Raw genomic sequence first — 15,588 nt, 5'->3', positions numbered from 1 at the left:
GATATCAAATGAGTATTGTTAAATGTAACTCTTGCGATCATCTTGTAACTGTCGCTCATCAAAGTCAATCCTAATTAGTGGCGTCTGCCACCATCCAGTGTTGATCTTGCATCTACTGCTTATTGTAACTTTGGGACAACATTTGTTTTTCAGATGTTTAGAACCTAACTACATATAGGTATGAACTCCATCCCCAAATATCATCCACTGTATCATTTGGTATCGACAAACAGTCCACATGCAGGATATCACTGAAGATGTCTGCCAGACGAGGGACCTCAGTCACGTTCTTGATGTGCAAAGGCTCTCCAGTGTTTCTTCAGGAACACACACTTGCAATCATGCCCAGACATTAAACTATTTTCCGCCTGTCTTCTAGTTGGAAAACAAACACTGTCCTACCTGAAAGCACAGACAATTGTTTGAAAGGGGAAAAAAACAACATAAGTGTTCAATGGGGCTTTGTTATTCTGACAGCTTAAAAGGCGCCCTGGAAAAACAAAGTGCTGGCCTGTCACTGGTTTAATTTTTTCCATCAAAATGTTTTCAATACGGGTAATAAAATGACTGAATAAATAGGAGGAGGCAGTACTTAATTTGTAAAAGAATAAGAGCCGGGGCGCTATTGAAGGTTAGGTGTGCCCACTACCAGGGTGTGTAATCTTGATTCTAATTTCACTCTTGCAGGTTTTCTTTTCATCTCTGTGCGCTCCCTCTTTTCCTTGCTTTGCCCCCTTTTGTGTTTTTCTTTCATTTACTTTGGATCAAAGCCTCTTGAGCAAAGTTAAGTGCGGTCTCAAAACTAAGAGCCGGTGGGACCCACTTGCAACCACCAGCTCAAATTAAACACTGGGTGGAAGGAGAGAAGGAAATCACTCGATAGACGTCCTGGCTTTCCGAAATGCCACAGTAAAACTGGTTTTCCTCAGAGACATGTAAAAACTGAAAAATTGAAATCTTTTTCTCGATATTTGCCAGCCCTGCAAGTCTAATATGTAAAGGTGACCCTTTTAAAGGATCCTCAGAGATCCATATGGAAACTGTCTTAGCTGTCGCATGCGCGGATTGCATCTCTCCTAAGGAGGACAGGACAATAATCGTAGCACTACAGGAAGGTTGGCAGAGCTGCAGCCCTGCCACGGAATGTGGATCTCCCTCGACCCCAGTCACTGCGGGAAGGAATGGGGCTGAACAGTCTGTCCACTGTATTGGGAAAGATCTATGCACTACGAAACAGTTCCCGTCCCAGTCCACAAAGACCAGAGCATATTCACGTGCAAGAAAACCAGCTGGATGGCCGCAGGAGGACTGTCAGGTCTTTGCGACCTGTAGAACTCTAGGACACTTAGGTAACCTTGACTTAAGAATCACTGTTGACCCTGGAACCAAATGAGCCAGGTAGTACGGCAAACACAGTGCACTGCCAATGTCTTCCTCTTGGGCTTTGACTTTCAGGGGGTAGCGAGGTTGAAGAGTCAGGGCTTACTCTTGTGAGGCAAGATATCAGTCGTGGCTTGCTGACCTGTAAAGGGGCGGGCACAGCGCACGAGGGGGGGTAACATTTAATTAAAATAAATAAAAACGTACCTCCTCCCTTGATGTGCCACTCCTTCTTCCCTCGCCGTCGCTACAGGCGCAGGCAGCCTGCCCTGTGGCCAATACTGACGCTGCTCGGAGCCGCATCAGGATTGGCTAGGAGCTCCCTGGCTGGGCACTCCTAGGCAGGCCCGGAGCCTGTCCAGGCTCTATCCAGCCCAACACTGTGGATAGCCTACTGCGCATGTGTGTTTGGCGAGCCCGAGGCAGCTGGCCAAACAGACATGCACTCTGAGGGGAGTGCTCTGTGCACTCCCCTACTGCCCGTCACCTCCATGATCCTGTCCCGTTCACCACAAAGGGATAATAAATATAGTTTATTATCCCTTCATGGTGAAAGGTTTGCAGCTTCTGCTGCTGGCGGAGGAGTGAGACTCCTCCACCCTAATGGAGGAGCCGACCCTGCAAGACATTATTAAAGTACATCATTTCGAATTAATAATATATTCTGGTTCTTCAGGCAGTGTTCTAGCATTCCAATATCACTATGATAAGTATAGTAGTTACTTTTTAACCAACTGTGTGTCTCTAGGGCTTTTCCACATTGGGTTTTATATATATATTTCACTGCATTTTATGATATATTTATCCATCATAAGAGTTGAACAAGAGATACTGTAACAATTAGAATAGCCTAAAGCTACAGAGAAGGGCAGTGCTGGAATAATGCGTCCAGACTCTCAAACATGCACGTTGGTATCATATTGAGTTTGGCGTTCATGTGTTGTTCCTTTGTTGCATTCTAAAAGTGCCCCTCTGTGAGATACTATGTGTGCCAATAGCATCTTATCATTTTATTCCCTGCATTGGTCGAGGGGGGGCGATGGTCGTAAAGTTGAAGAAGGTGAGCTAAAACAATAAAATAATGCATAACTAGAGACACTTTGGGCCTCATTACGACCCTGGCGGCTGGCGGTAACACCGCCAACAGGCTGGCGGTGTTACTCCAGCTATTATGGCCATGGCGCAATAGCCACGGCCATACCGCCGGCCCCTCCACTATACTGCCAGGCTTTCGACCAGCGGTCATAACCCCATGGAAAAGCTGGCGGTAAGGGGGACTTGGGGTGCCGCTGGGGGGCCCTGCACTGCCCATGCAATTGGCATGGGCAGTGCAGGGGCCCCCAGGCATAGCCCAGTTGCGCATTTCACAGCCCGAATTTCGGGCAGTGAAATGCGCAACAGGTGCTACTGCACCTGCTGCACATCAACATTGCCGCCGGCTCTATTACGAGCCGTCAGCAATGTTGATGTGACTTTTCTGCTAGGTCAGCAGACGGTAACACTGTTACCGTCCGCTGGCCTAGTGGAAAAGTCATAATAGGGAGCCAGAAATACCACCGGCACTGGCGGTATTCTGTCTCCCGCAGCCTCGGCGGTCTTTTTAAAAGACCGCCGAGGTTGTAATGAGGGCCATTATCTCTAAAACTATTCATGACTCACTTATGCTGCAAACGCTCTCTGCCAGTTACCCATGCAAAGAAATAGTTGCCTGCTCAACAGGCTAGCAGCCTCTAAACAACTAATGTTCATAGTACGATTGACTGTGAATGCCATCTTCTTGTCTTCTGATGGCGGGCATTAGGAGGGAACAAAAATGCTGCCAAGAATAGTAGATGATCATCTCTCTGCTCCACAAATCTAGATATACCTTATCCATTCAATTGCACCTTTTTCACTCAGTGCAGAAAGTGCTACCAACTTTTTGTGGAACTGGTTTAATTTACTATTCTAACCGCGGACCACGCATGTCTGTCAAACAATTTGACAGTGAGGCTGAAGTGTGAGATGTGTGGAGTGGAATTATTTTGTTATCAATACATACATACAAGAACCCCACTTTACAGGCTGCTTTGAGATCACTCAGTGGCCAAGCCAATAGGTGGCTGTTTAATATGCAAATGATTGCATCATTAGCACATTAGAACAAGGTGCTCTGGAGGGCACCATCAGGAGCAAAGAGGGTTATAGTGGTAAAGTATTCCCTTAAGCAGCTGAATGCAAGCACTTGAGTGGAGGGGAAGAACGCGTCCAATATTATTAGGTCAGAAATTAATACTCTACTGGAGTAGGTCCTTATACCTGACTCCCTCCTGCTAACGCTGAAGCTCTCCTGAGATTGCTCAGCATGACAAGCCTGCTGCCTCTGCCTTCAGCTCTCTGTGGAGCCCGCGGTCCCTGCTGGGTTCCATCCGCCATCTGCTACACTTTAGGAGCATAGAGTAAGTCTGCCAAGTAATATAGGGATATTGACCCTTAGCCCTGGTGCCGTTGTACAATACATAATTGGTATAGTAGTATTGCTCATCCCTTAGCTCTTGTATAGTTGTACAGCATCTTAGCCAGACTATTGTAAAGTTTGTTTCATTGCTCAGCCCCTCAGCCTTGTAAAGCTGTATGGTTGTTAGTTCTTGCCACTGTCTCCTTGATCCTTGTGCACCCAGCCCCCAGCGCATTCTCACACTTTTTTTTTTCACGCTGTTTTTTCCCACCCTTCGCCGCACTCCTCCGTCTTGCCTCATCCTCCCCAGGACCTACTTAATGGCGGTGGCTGTGCCACTGTGCAGGGGGTGCGTGCTGCTGGTGCACTGAAGGCACGCCAATGGCAAGCCCCCGTGCCCATCTGTATCTGGACTGCACCCAGCACCAGAACCCCTGAATCTCCAGCCCGGCTCTGATACTCTGCCGACAAGATCAAAAACCTCAGACATAGAACACCCACTGCACCGAGGTGCACCCCGACACCCAACACAAGCTCAGCCACAGACCCTATCTCCACTGCATTCTACTCAACGCCCAATCCCTCGGCAAGCACACCACAGAAATCTGGAAACAATCACCATCTTCGCCCTGACATAATGTTCATCACGGAAACCTGGCACACCCCCACGTCTTCATCGGACATCGCCACCGCAACCCCACCCAGATACAAGATGATCTACCACCCCAACAGACTCGGCTGAGGCATTGCCATCTTCCAGAAGGACTCCCACCACTGTAAGGCCGCAGATGACGACACAACACTGATCATGGAACACCTTAACTTCCAGATCAAACACTACCTTCAGGGAAACCCTCGCCTACAGACCACTGGGCCCAAGCAGCAACTTCTGCAACAACAGCTCGAACTTCACCCCTCCCCTTGCGAAAGACTCAGAGCACTACATCTTCCTGGGAGACCTAAACTTCCACCTCAAAGACTCAAACTACGCCAGCTCCACCTCTCTCATCGAATGCACAAGCATCATCTGCCTCTCCCAGCTAGTCACCACCCACTGCGCAGGACACACCCTAGACCTCATATTCTCCTCAAGCGTCACAGTAAAATTCTCCCACACCACTGAGGTAACTTGGACCGACCACAACATGGTTCACTTAAATATAGAGCAACGACAAGACACCAACTCCAGACCACCCACTCTCCGCTGGCGCAACTGGAGCAGAGTCACAGAAGATTCCTGGATCGCCGCCCTCAAGGACTCTAGACCCAACCCCGCTGACACCTTCAAGCTCTGCATCCAAAACCTCTCCAGCTGGATCTCCACTGTCGCCGACATGGTCAACCCTCTCAAAAATTCCTTCACCAGCAAATCCACCAAGCATGCCACATGGTCTACCCCAGAACTCCAGACTCTAAAATGTCAGTGCAGGAAACTGGAAAGGTACTGGCGCACCAACAAAACCCCAGCCAACATTGATTCCTACAAGTCCGCCCTCAACAACTACCACCGATGACTCAGGGAGAGTAAAAAAAGAAGCACTGGCCACCTGCATCGAAACCATCACCAGCCATAGAACTGTTCAGCATTGTCAGAGAGTTCTCCTGCCCCTCTGCCACTAAAAACACCATCCGACCCTCCCAAGACCTCTGCAACATGTTATCAGACTACTTCCACCACAAGATCACCGACATATACAGCAACTTCGACCCCCAGCCCTCCAACACCTACCTCCCTTGTACCCCTACCCACCCTACCGGCCAGCCAGTGTTGTATTTCCCATAAAAAAACAGGGCTTTATTCACTTAACACCAATAGTAGATTGAAATGCAGCACAGCCAAATTTGTACCCAGAAATACGAATCAGCTTTTTCTCAATGGCTGCAGCTCCGTCTCGGCACATGTGCCTAGAAAGCAGCATGCAAACAACTGCATTTCTGGATTGCGCGGACAGGTCAGAATGCCCTGTGAGTACATCTCTCGGTCTTATTTTTGTCAGGTGCTCATCAGAGTCTTTTGAATGACTCTGAGGCTTGCAAAGTCACCTGATGTAACTCGTGGTCAGAGTGCAGAGTGAGGAGATGGGCGTTGGGCCAGGATGCACTCTTATGTCGGGTTCAGCTTCTGCAAGAGTGGCTTCCTGGCTACATGGAATGCATGTGACACCGTCGAGAACCAGACATATGGAATGCTTGTCAAATAACGCCCACGGGATGCAGTGTTTGCAAGACAGGTCTTGAGGGGAGATGTGACCGTTGCTAATAAACTGGCAACTGTGGCCAACAGGTGGGTAACGTGAGGTACTACCGCAAGCAGCATGTCCACAGAGACATGGGGAAATTCACCACAGCGGAGGAAAAGAACCACAGGCAAACCATCCAAAGGTTGTGGTTCACCTCGGAAGTTCTTGAATTCTTCCCTCAGGTCCCATTGTCTTTGGCACATATAGCACGGGTGAGAATGATGGAAAATTGGATACAGAAACTGCACTTTGATTCCAGCTGTCTTGGGTTTGATTGGGCAGGAGCAGTAGCACTCTAATCCTAATTTGATTAAGTCAGATGTATATGCTACATATGGAACTAGGGGGTCTCTTGAGACGTGCAAATACGAGTGCATGCCAGGCACACTAACTGAAACCCGCAAGTCTGAATGCCAACTCTGTACCCCTTCCAGAAGGGCTGGCCAGGGTTCAGTAACAGAAAGTGTAGGGTCACCTTGCCTCGAATGAGTATGTGAGTGTGCGCAGGGAGCTGTGTGAATGCAACAAGTGTAGTGCTCAGATTTGCATAGGGTGATCCTGGTGTATGGAGGAGGTCATGCAGGAACATGGACACTGTATTTCATTTAGGAAGGGATAATGAGGCAAGGGGTGGCAAGATGACCTACCCCAGGTGACTGAAGTAGACTCCTGCGGACTGTTAGCTCCCAGTGCAGTTACCAGAATGTATGAGTGGGTAGAACTTTTCAAATAGTTCTGCTATTGTCCAGCTAGTGAGCCATGAGCAGTAGCTCTAATTGTGCAACCTTCAAAGCCCGGCACTGTGTGGCAGATGAGAGTCTGACATGCCCAACACCTCCACCTGGAGGAAGGATTGGACTTCTTAAGAAAAGCTGGGTAGTCGGGGACTAGACACTCTCCAGCCACCGGATGGCAGATTCCACGCAGAACCTTTACTTTGGCCATCTATTCTGCCAAGATATAGAGGTATAGATGAGGGCGAGGAGTTGATGGACCTGGCCATTTTTATGCCTTTGAGTAGGCAGTACTCACCAGAAACGCCTGACAAAGTGTGGCTGAATGTATGGCAGTGGTTTGATATTTGTACACTTCAGCAGAGGGGCAATAGGATCTGCTCACAGACATTGGCACAGATTCATTGCTGCAAGCCTCGCGCTATCCATTCAGGTATTCCAGGGATACCTTAGCAGTGAGCCGGACCCGAGAGGGATTTTAGGGGATGTTAGACCACAACTGCCTGTGTACATATTTCCGGCTCCCCAGTTATTGTGATAACTCCCACAGAGCAGGTGCAGGACACATCAGCCAGGGAGGGGGCCGGCGGCCCTGAAAGTGAAAGAAATAAGCGCTACCTTACAGAGTTTTTGTAATCAACAAAGCCTGGAGCGTGTGATCTACGAAATCATATTTCCCCGAGTGAGTGCGGATGTACCGGGCCTTCTGAAGATCACTGGCTGTGAACAGGTACATTTGCCCTACTTCGACACAGCGCTGTGTGAATAAACACCCCGACTATGGCAGACAGACAGCTGTGGTTGTGTGATTTTGTTACCAAAGACTTTTATCAAGGGTTTCTAGGACCCGTTGACCCGCACAGAGGCCGGGACGGATTGACAACGCGGGCAGTCGGGCATTGGCAGATGGGCTGGCGTCTCACTGCCCTTTGCGGGCCGGTTTGTGTTTTTCTCCTTCCCTGCTCACACAGGGCCCTGGACAAGGGAAACAGAGCGGCCTGGCACCGGAGGCCGTGTGAAGTGGTAGTTCAACGATCGGTGGCTGTGGCCTCTCCTTGACACCCTCCCCTGCTGGGCCATCACCCTGAGCCAATGGTGAGCTGGGGAGGGGTTCATTAAGTGCAAGATTCTGCCTCCCTGGGGGCCAGGTGCTGCACTGGCATTGAGCCATTCTCACCTCGGCCCCAGGGCATACACATCCCATAAACAATGCGTTCCCTTGCCACCTCGCCCCAAGGCACTTCACATTACCCATGGTGGGTGGGGGAGAGTGGGTTTATGCTGGGCCTCCTGTGGGGGCCAGGTGATGTTGTGGCCTTGGGCCATCTTCACCTCAGCCCCCCTGCCTGCTCCATGGATGGCCCAGCAGCTGTGTTTTGCCTTAATCCCACCCCCCTCTTACCAGGCCACTGCCCTGAGGCAATAAAGGGCTTGTGTAAAAGAAGGGGCCTTGCTGTTGTTCTGTGCAGCGCTGGCTCTAGGGGATGCCAGTGTACCTGTGATTTTAAAAGCACCTCCTGCCATGGTTCCTTGACTCCAGCTAAATTTCAGGCAACAATAAAAATGTCAAGAAGTATGATTAATGTTCTTTCTGGAAAAAGATCGTAGTTCTGTCTAGTGGTAGTTCTGACTCATCATAAAAGGGTGACTATGTAAAAGGGTTACTATGTCTGCTGCAAAGAATGTGTACCATGCAGATCGCAAAGTGCATATAATTAAAAAGGTCAGAGTGTTACTGCATTTGTCAGAGAGATTCTTTTTTAACTTGCAGTTTATAAGTTAAAATCCTAATATAGGACAGTAAGCTATTAACTGTCATTTAAAAGCTTCGTGCAAACAGCAAGGTATAGATTACAGTGTCATGGTTTTTTCCCCAGTCTTTCATTATCCTAATGTTGCAAAAAGGGCTCATTTAGGTAGCAATCGGTTAGCAATCAATTCTTATTGTTAAAGAGAACCCACAACGCTGGTGTTACATTTTTAATTCTGAGCCTGTGCTTCTCCAAAACAAGCACTATTAAACTTTACTGCTTACCAGTATGGATGATATTTGAGTCCTATACCTTAGTCCCATGTCTTATGTAACATTTCCTATACAATAATTTACACACATTGGAATGATTATCTCTATGCTCTGACACCCTACCTACACGGTATGAGTGATGCTGTAAAACTAATTAAATTAATTTGAGATAGAGTGGTTATGAAGACTTGAGTGGCTCTGTCAAGGGGTGGCAGTGAGGGAATCCTTGGTGGTCATTGGGGGACACCTCCTATCACTCTATAGTCTTTTGTTTTATTCAGGGAAAATCAGCTTGCACTAGGATAACAACATTTTGTTGTGTTCATATTTTCCACTGACTCCCTCCTCAGCATGTAATGGGGAATGTTGTTTGCTGATGTTTGTGTCTTTCTCTTTCCAACAGAAAGGGATATTAACATTTCCTACCTCACCTCCATATGGTGACACCCCTCCCTCACTGCCCGCATGAGTGGGAAAACAGCAGGACTATAGGTTTATGCCTCGCTGCTCTGACCACACCCCCTTTCTCAGTCAGCCAGTAAGTTGCAGTTTCTGGATTGAAGTGGGGTTAAGAATGCATAGATTTCCACCTCTCCTTCTGATTACCATGCCCACGCTAGCCAGGAGAGGGACATAAATGCAGCAGGCCTGCATCTTGCATCAGACAACCTAAAGTTGGACTCTACAGCACCCACCACCAGGAGGATCTTTTCCAGAAGTCCCAGCAGGAGGTTAAAGAGAAGAACTGGCCAGCCCCCAGGAACTTCAATAGGCTACTGCTTCAGCTTATTTCTTCATCTCTTTAGGCCCAACCTTTTCCTTTCCTTCCCTGGAGGAAGGAATCCATGCTTAGGCTTTCAGTGGTCAAGTCCAACTCCTGAGTATTAGGCAGAAGACAGTCCCAACCCTCCCATGCAGAACAACAGAGTGTTCACCCAGCCTTTTCCTTTTAGGTAATCTGTCCAGATGCACCACAAGGCCAAGCTCCTACTCAAGAGGGCCATCTAATCCTCTTGGCACCCCACACTCCAAAGAGCTGACCAAAGGAGGCTGAGTAAAGCAGTACTCAAAGCCACATCTAGTGCTCTGCAATTGCGGTCCCACCACATCCAGAAAATCTTGCACTAGGCTCAGTGAAGTAGATACGCCCCAAAGCTTTATTGAATTGCTACACCCAGCACCAAGGGACCCAGAAATGCAGTGTATTGCTAGTCGATCCCATCCTATGAAGAAAGAACAAACAGGTATGAACTATTTTTACTTTTTCTTTACCAATTCTTTGCAAAATTAAACTGAGTCCTTTGGGTCACAGTTAAACATTTAGCTCTATTTTAAAGGCCTCATCCAAAATGCAGATAAGGGTCTTATTTCTTCATATGCTAGGAATATTATTCAGTAACGTTTGGCTAATATTTGGTTGTAGTTTGTAGGTCATTCTGACTAGACTCTGTTTTAGGTATTAGGCTGGAATGTGCCAACATCTCTATGTATTTATTTCAGGACATGTTTAAGACTTTGTACTAATGTGCTTTCTCAAAAGAGAACTGTTAGAGCCTCATTCTAAGCTATGCCCTGCTCGAGGCCTAAGCAAAATTTGCAAAATTGATACTTCTTTCTCTGTGCAGCAGGATTGCCTCTTCTAGGATGTTAAGGTTATATGTCCTTTTTGATCATTTTCTATGTTTTTCATGGTTATTGCCATCCATAGAGGAGCTTTTCAGCAAGATAATTGTCTTAGGTCTGTTTAAGGGCTTAGGCCTTGTTATGGCCAAACAAGTGGCTCTATTCTGCCTGGAAGAGGAGGGCCATTTGGTATTGCACAATTGTTTCTGGTTGGATGTGTTTCGTTATCATGCATGTGGCCCGCAGAACATGCTTCAGATATGGTGCTACAACGTGTGTCGTACACATGGAAAGGCATGTGAAGAATTGTGAGGGGTTGTTATACAGATGAAATACTTAAACCAAAATCACTAGTAGGCTGCAGATCCCTTGAACTATGATTCTAAGAACAGAGGGTGTTTATTGCTTCTTCTGAATTCCGTGTAGCATTTGATACATAATCTCTTTGGAAAAGTGAAGAAAATGAACTTTGTAGGTTTGCATGTGTTTTTCTATGACAATAAAGTATTGCCTATATCTCTTACATTCATCATCTACCTACCTCTTCCTCTTTCTATACCTATGTATCTTTTCTTCTGTCTACCTGATCTTTCCGTCTCTACCTTATGTCTCTCCCCATCACACCTATCAATATCTCATTTCTAGTTCTACTTCACCTCTCTCGTTATACTGTCTCTTTACTTCTCTGTTCACCTCTTCTTTTCCCCCAGCCCTCCAGTTGCTACTACCCAGAAGAACTGGGGATCATTATCAAACCAGAGCAGTGCACACAAAGAAAGAGGGGAAGAGGGACAAGGCGGGAAAGAGAAATAAGGAGGGAATTATTAGATTTAATCAAATAGAAAGGTGAAAATCCTCAGAACAGTGCTTTGGTTTTCATTGTTGCTGTAAGAATGACCCTAGTAAACATAATTAAAGCTACACTTGCAAACATGATGCCCAAGTGCTTTACTGTGATATTATGTGCTAGCTCACGAAACATCAACCAAATCACCCTTATCGTATCACTAAAAATGAGCGGAATAGGCTGGTTACAGACAGAAATCCACGTAAAATGTTGTTGTAATTTAATATACTGAGTATTAATAATGTGCACAATTCACCCAAGGAATGTTTTTGAAGCTTCATTCCAGATTGTATTATGTTATGACATAGGCTTGAACATGGGTAATCACAAATTTTGTTTTCAAGACTTACAAAGTTCGGTCTGTGATGTGACCGAAGGCTGCATTGATACCAGCAAGGTGGCGGTCCAGGGGGGTTGTGGAGAGGAGGTGGGTGGTAAGGTGAGTGTAGGGGAAGGGAGGCACATACATCTAGTGTCTGAATTATACAATGTGAAACCAAAAACTTGGGATTAATCCAAGCTTCGCAATTTAACCAGATTGTGTGATCCTAGGTTTTGTTTCACTTTCCCTCCTTTTTCTTAATTATCACATATGAGGGACTCGAAATACATGACTTCAGGATGCATGCTGTACAAAACCTTCTCCTGTGTTTGATTTAATAAACTAAAATGCTGTTCATGTATAATAGAAACCCAAGTCAGCCAAAGTTTGCACATAAGAACTGACTTGCCTCTTAGTACACTACAGGCATTGTTGTCAGGGTGGCGGGGAAGAGTGAATGTTTCCGAGTTCATGTTTTAAAACTATCACTTCTAAAAATACTTTTCAATGCACTGATTTAATTTGATGTACAATGAAGAAGCAGTTCTGCATGGTAATGAAATACCGTATTTTTATTTTAAACAGACTTTATCACAGTTTTAAACTTTTGCTGCAAGATATCCTTACAAAAGAAGGTGTATATAAAGTTGAGCGGTGCAGGATACCCTACTTATTTCCTTTCTTTAGCTTCATTACATACTTGCCTCATTATTTAGTATAATGGGGGCCGCAAGTTAAGGTCAAGAGGGCTGCATGTGGCCTCTGGGACGTACTTTGACTATCACTGAGCTAAAATGTGTTTTCTTTAAGTATAACTGACCTAAAGTACTTTCTTTGTGCGGTGTTCTTACTAAAAAATTGAAAGCTGTTAAAATAAAGTGACAAATTATGTTTAGCAAATAACCATACTGCACTAGAAGTCCAGGAAGATGTATTTGTTATTAGATTTCCTCTTTTCTGGTTGTTCTCACTTAGCCTGAATTATTGAGATAAACAACAGGATGTTTTATTTGCCTAGGGAAAGAAATGGAACAGAAGAAAAGAAAAGGGAGTGCTGAAAAATTATGAGAGAAGACAGTTTGAAGAAGTGAGAGAAAACAAGAACATTTTCGACATGTTCACAATGGAGACCAAAAAGCTATATTACAATGCTTGTACTACAGCAGTGGGTTCTCTATCGTCAGGTGCAAATATTTTGGCCACTACTTTGACAGAACACTCCATTTACAAGCAAATGATAGAACAACATGATTCTGAAAGAACGGAAGATGTACAGTCAGGGGAAGCAGGAGTCTTGTCTGCTGATGCAACTAAAGGTGTAACAAGTGAGGAGGAGTCACAAATCAGTACTTCTGCAATACCTGCAGCAAATGCAGAGGAAGCAACCGAATCCAGTGCAAAGGCCACTCAAGTAGAAGAAGCAACTAAATCCACTGTATCAGGGAGCTCTGTATCCATCTTTTTGCCAGAAGCTGGGATCCAAAGTATAATGGAGATACAAGGAATGGACCAATGACAGATAGTTGACCTCTTTCAAATGCCGAGGCATGATAAGCTATCTGAATTCTTTCAGTATCACCCGATCCAACCTTCTAAAAGTCAACAGTTTAATGGGCAGTTGGCATTTATGAGAAAAGATGGGAGTATCCGATGCTGGTTAAGCTTTTCAGAAATCCAAAAAGCTTTCTTTTGCACAGTTTGCTTGGCATTTAGCAAATGTGAAGAAAGTGATCCATTTATTCGAGGGCGGAAACATTTTAGGCACTTGTACATGCGCATTACAGAGCATGAGGCATCCCAATTCCACAAAAGATGCAATGATTCATACATGATGGCCATCTCTGGAGTTGACATAACCATTCTCCTCTCGGCAGACAACAAATCATGCACTACAAGTCAGAAGAAGGAGGGAAATATTGGAGCTTGTGGTTGAAGTTATTAAAGTGATTGGCAAAAGAGGTCTCAGCTATCATGGGAAATCAGAGTCTGCTTTTGAGTTAGATAATGATTTGCTTGATCATGGAAACTTTTTGAACTCATCCTTCTCCTGTCAAAATATGACCAACCTCTTAAACAGCACATTGAGTCTCTCACTTCCAAAGCAAAACAGAAAGGTGGCTGTGGTGCGTCTGTGACTTTCATGTCAAAGACCTATGTAACAGATACAATTTCCAAACTGATAAAAAGACACATTACTAAAGAAATACACAACGCAGGTATGTACTCAATCCAGATCGACTCAACTTAAGATATAACTGTTACTGACCAGTGTTCAGTTTTCATCCGATATGTCACAGAACAATGTACATGAACGCTTAATAGCAGTCAGAAATTGCACTTTGTAAACAGGAAAAAGATTGCTCGAGTTGGTACAAACTGCAATTCAACAAAATGGTCTTGACATAGCTAAGTGCATTGGAAATTCGACTGATGGTGCTTCCAACATGCAAGGCCAGTACAATGGACTCAGTACTTGGCTAAGCAAAGAATCCCCAAGCCACATACATGTCTGGTGCTATGCACATGTGTTAAACCTAGAACTTATTGATGTGACCCAGGCATCTACAGCTTCCACCTCTCTCTTTGGACTGCTACACTCTTGTGCAGCCTTTCTCTGGGAGTCATATAAAAGGATGGATGTGTGGTGTGAGCTGGCAAAGAATGGTCGGACAGTCCAGATCATTGGAAAAACAAGGTGGTGGGCAAAAGATGCTGCTCTGAAGAATGTTTTCGGCTCTTTCAATAACCCTGCCAATGCTATGTTTATTGATTTGGTCAAAGTCCTTCATAATAGTTCACCTGACAATCTTAGATTTGTTCCAAATGTACGGGGCCAAGCCTTACAATATGCTGAGGGGCTATGCAATTTTTCAAACAGTCCTAACAGCCCAATTGTATCTTTGCATTTTTGCATCAACCACACCTCTGTCTAAGTATCTCCAAACAAGTTTAATGGATATCCTGCAAGCACAGAGAATGGTGTCAGACACTATAAAACTTCTTACCACAGATTCCCGCAATTTTGAAACTATATACTCTGCTGCCACAAAATTTGCAAAGTGGGCCTACACAGACTTAGAAGACAGGAACTGTGATCAAGAAGTAGAAATGGTACTTCCTGAAGGAAGGGTGTCCTTTAAAAAGATGTCTGGGATGAGCACAAAGGATGAGCCTATAACCTTGGCTAAAGATCGATTTCATATTGGGGTGTACAGTACAGTAATAGACATGGTTATTCAAAGTCTGACCACTCGTTTCAAGATCCACTTAACTTTGGCAGCAGGTATAGCATGCCTTGACTGAAAGAACTTCAATCAGAGTCTCCCAGGCAATGCACTTGTGAAACGTTGTTCCTTGCTGCAAAACATAGATAGTTCTATAATTGTGCGGACTTTTCAGGAAGAACTTCAAGATTTTGCTGCTAAATGGGCAAATTTAAAAAGGACGCTACCTGAAGAGTATGACAGAGAAGACCAGACTAATGAAGACCCATCCCTGCAATTAGAAGGATTTGACCAAGAACCTGAGGCTGGACCTACAAAGTGCAATGCTTTCCATGACTGTGCTGTCTGTTGTTACTCTATCTTGAAAAAGTACCTGCTTTGCAGCAGTGCCTACCAGCATTTGTATTTGGCATACAAATATATCTTGACCTTATCCTGTACACAAGTAGCCTGTGAGAGAAGTTTTTCTAAACTTAAGTGCATCAAAACCCGCCTAAGGAACGAAATTGGTCAGGAAAACCTTGAAGCCTTTATGCTCATGTTAGTTGAATGGAATGTGCTTTCTCAGTTGAAAAATGATGATATTATAGACTTAGTTGCAAAAAAAAGTGCATTGCTGCAGGAACTCTTGATTGAGTAAAGCAAGGTCTCTCCACAGCCTAGACTTAAAAGCAGCAACAGATGTGAACAAAACTGTGTTTTTCTGTATATGAACATCAACTACAGGCTTTGGAGCAAATTTATTACTAGATTGTACG

General features: G+C 45.2%; 1 protein-coding gene across 1 annotated transcript in view; it reads right to left on the bottom strand.

The window, feature by feature from the left end:
* The window catches only part of LOC138266175 (telomerase protein component 1-like), a 72,547-nt gene that overhangs the window by 22,166 nt on the left and 34,793 nt on the right, over positions 1–15,588 (bottom strand). The gene's annotated exons all lie outside the window — the stretch shown is intronic.

Source organism: Pleurodeles waltl, chromosome 11 (genome assembly GCF_031143425.1).
Source record: "Pleurodeles waltl isolate 20211129_DDA chromosome 11, aPleWal1.hap1.20221129, whole genome shotgun sequence".
NCBI lineage: Eukaryota > Metazoa > Chordata > Amphibia > Caudata > Salamandridae > Pleurodeles > Pleurodeles waltl.
The sequence above is the reverse complement of the archived record's forward strand: the minus strand, read 5'-3'. Positions and strand labels throughout refer to the sequence as shown.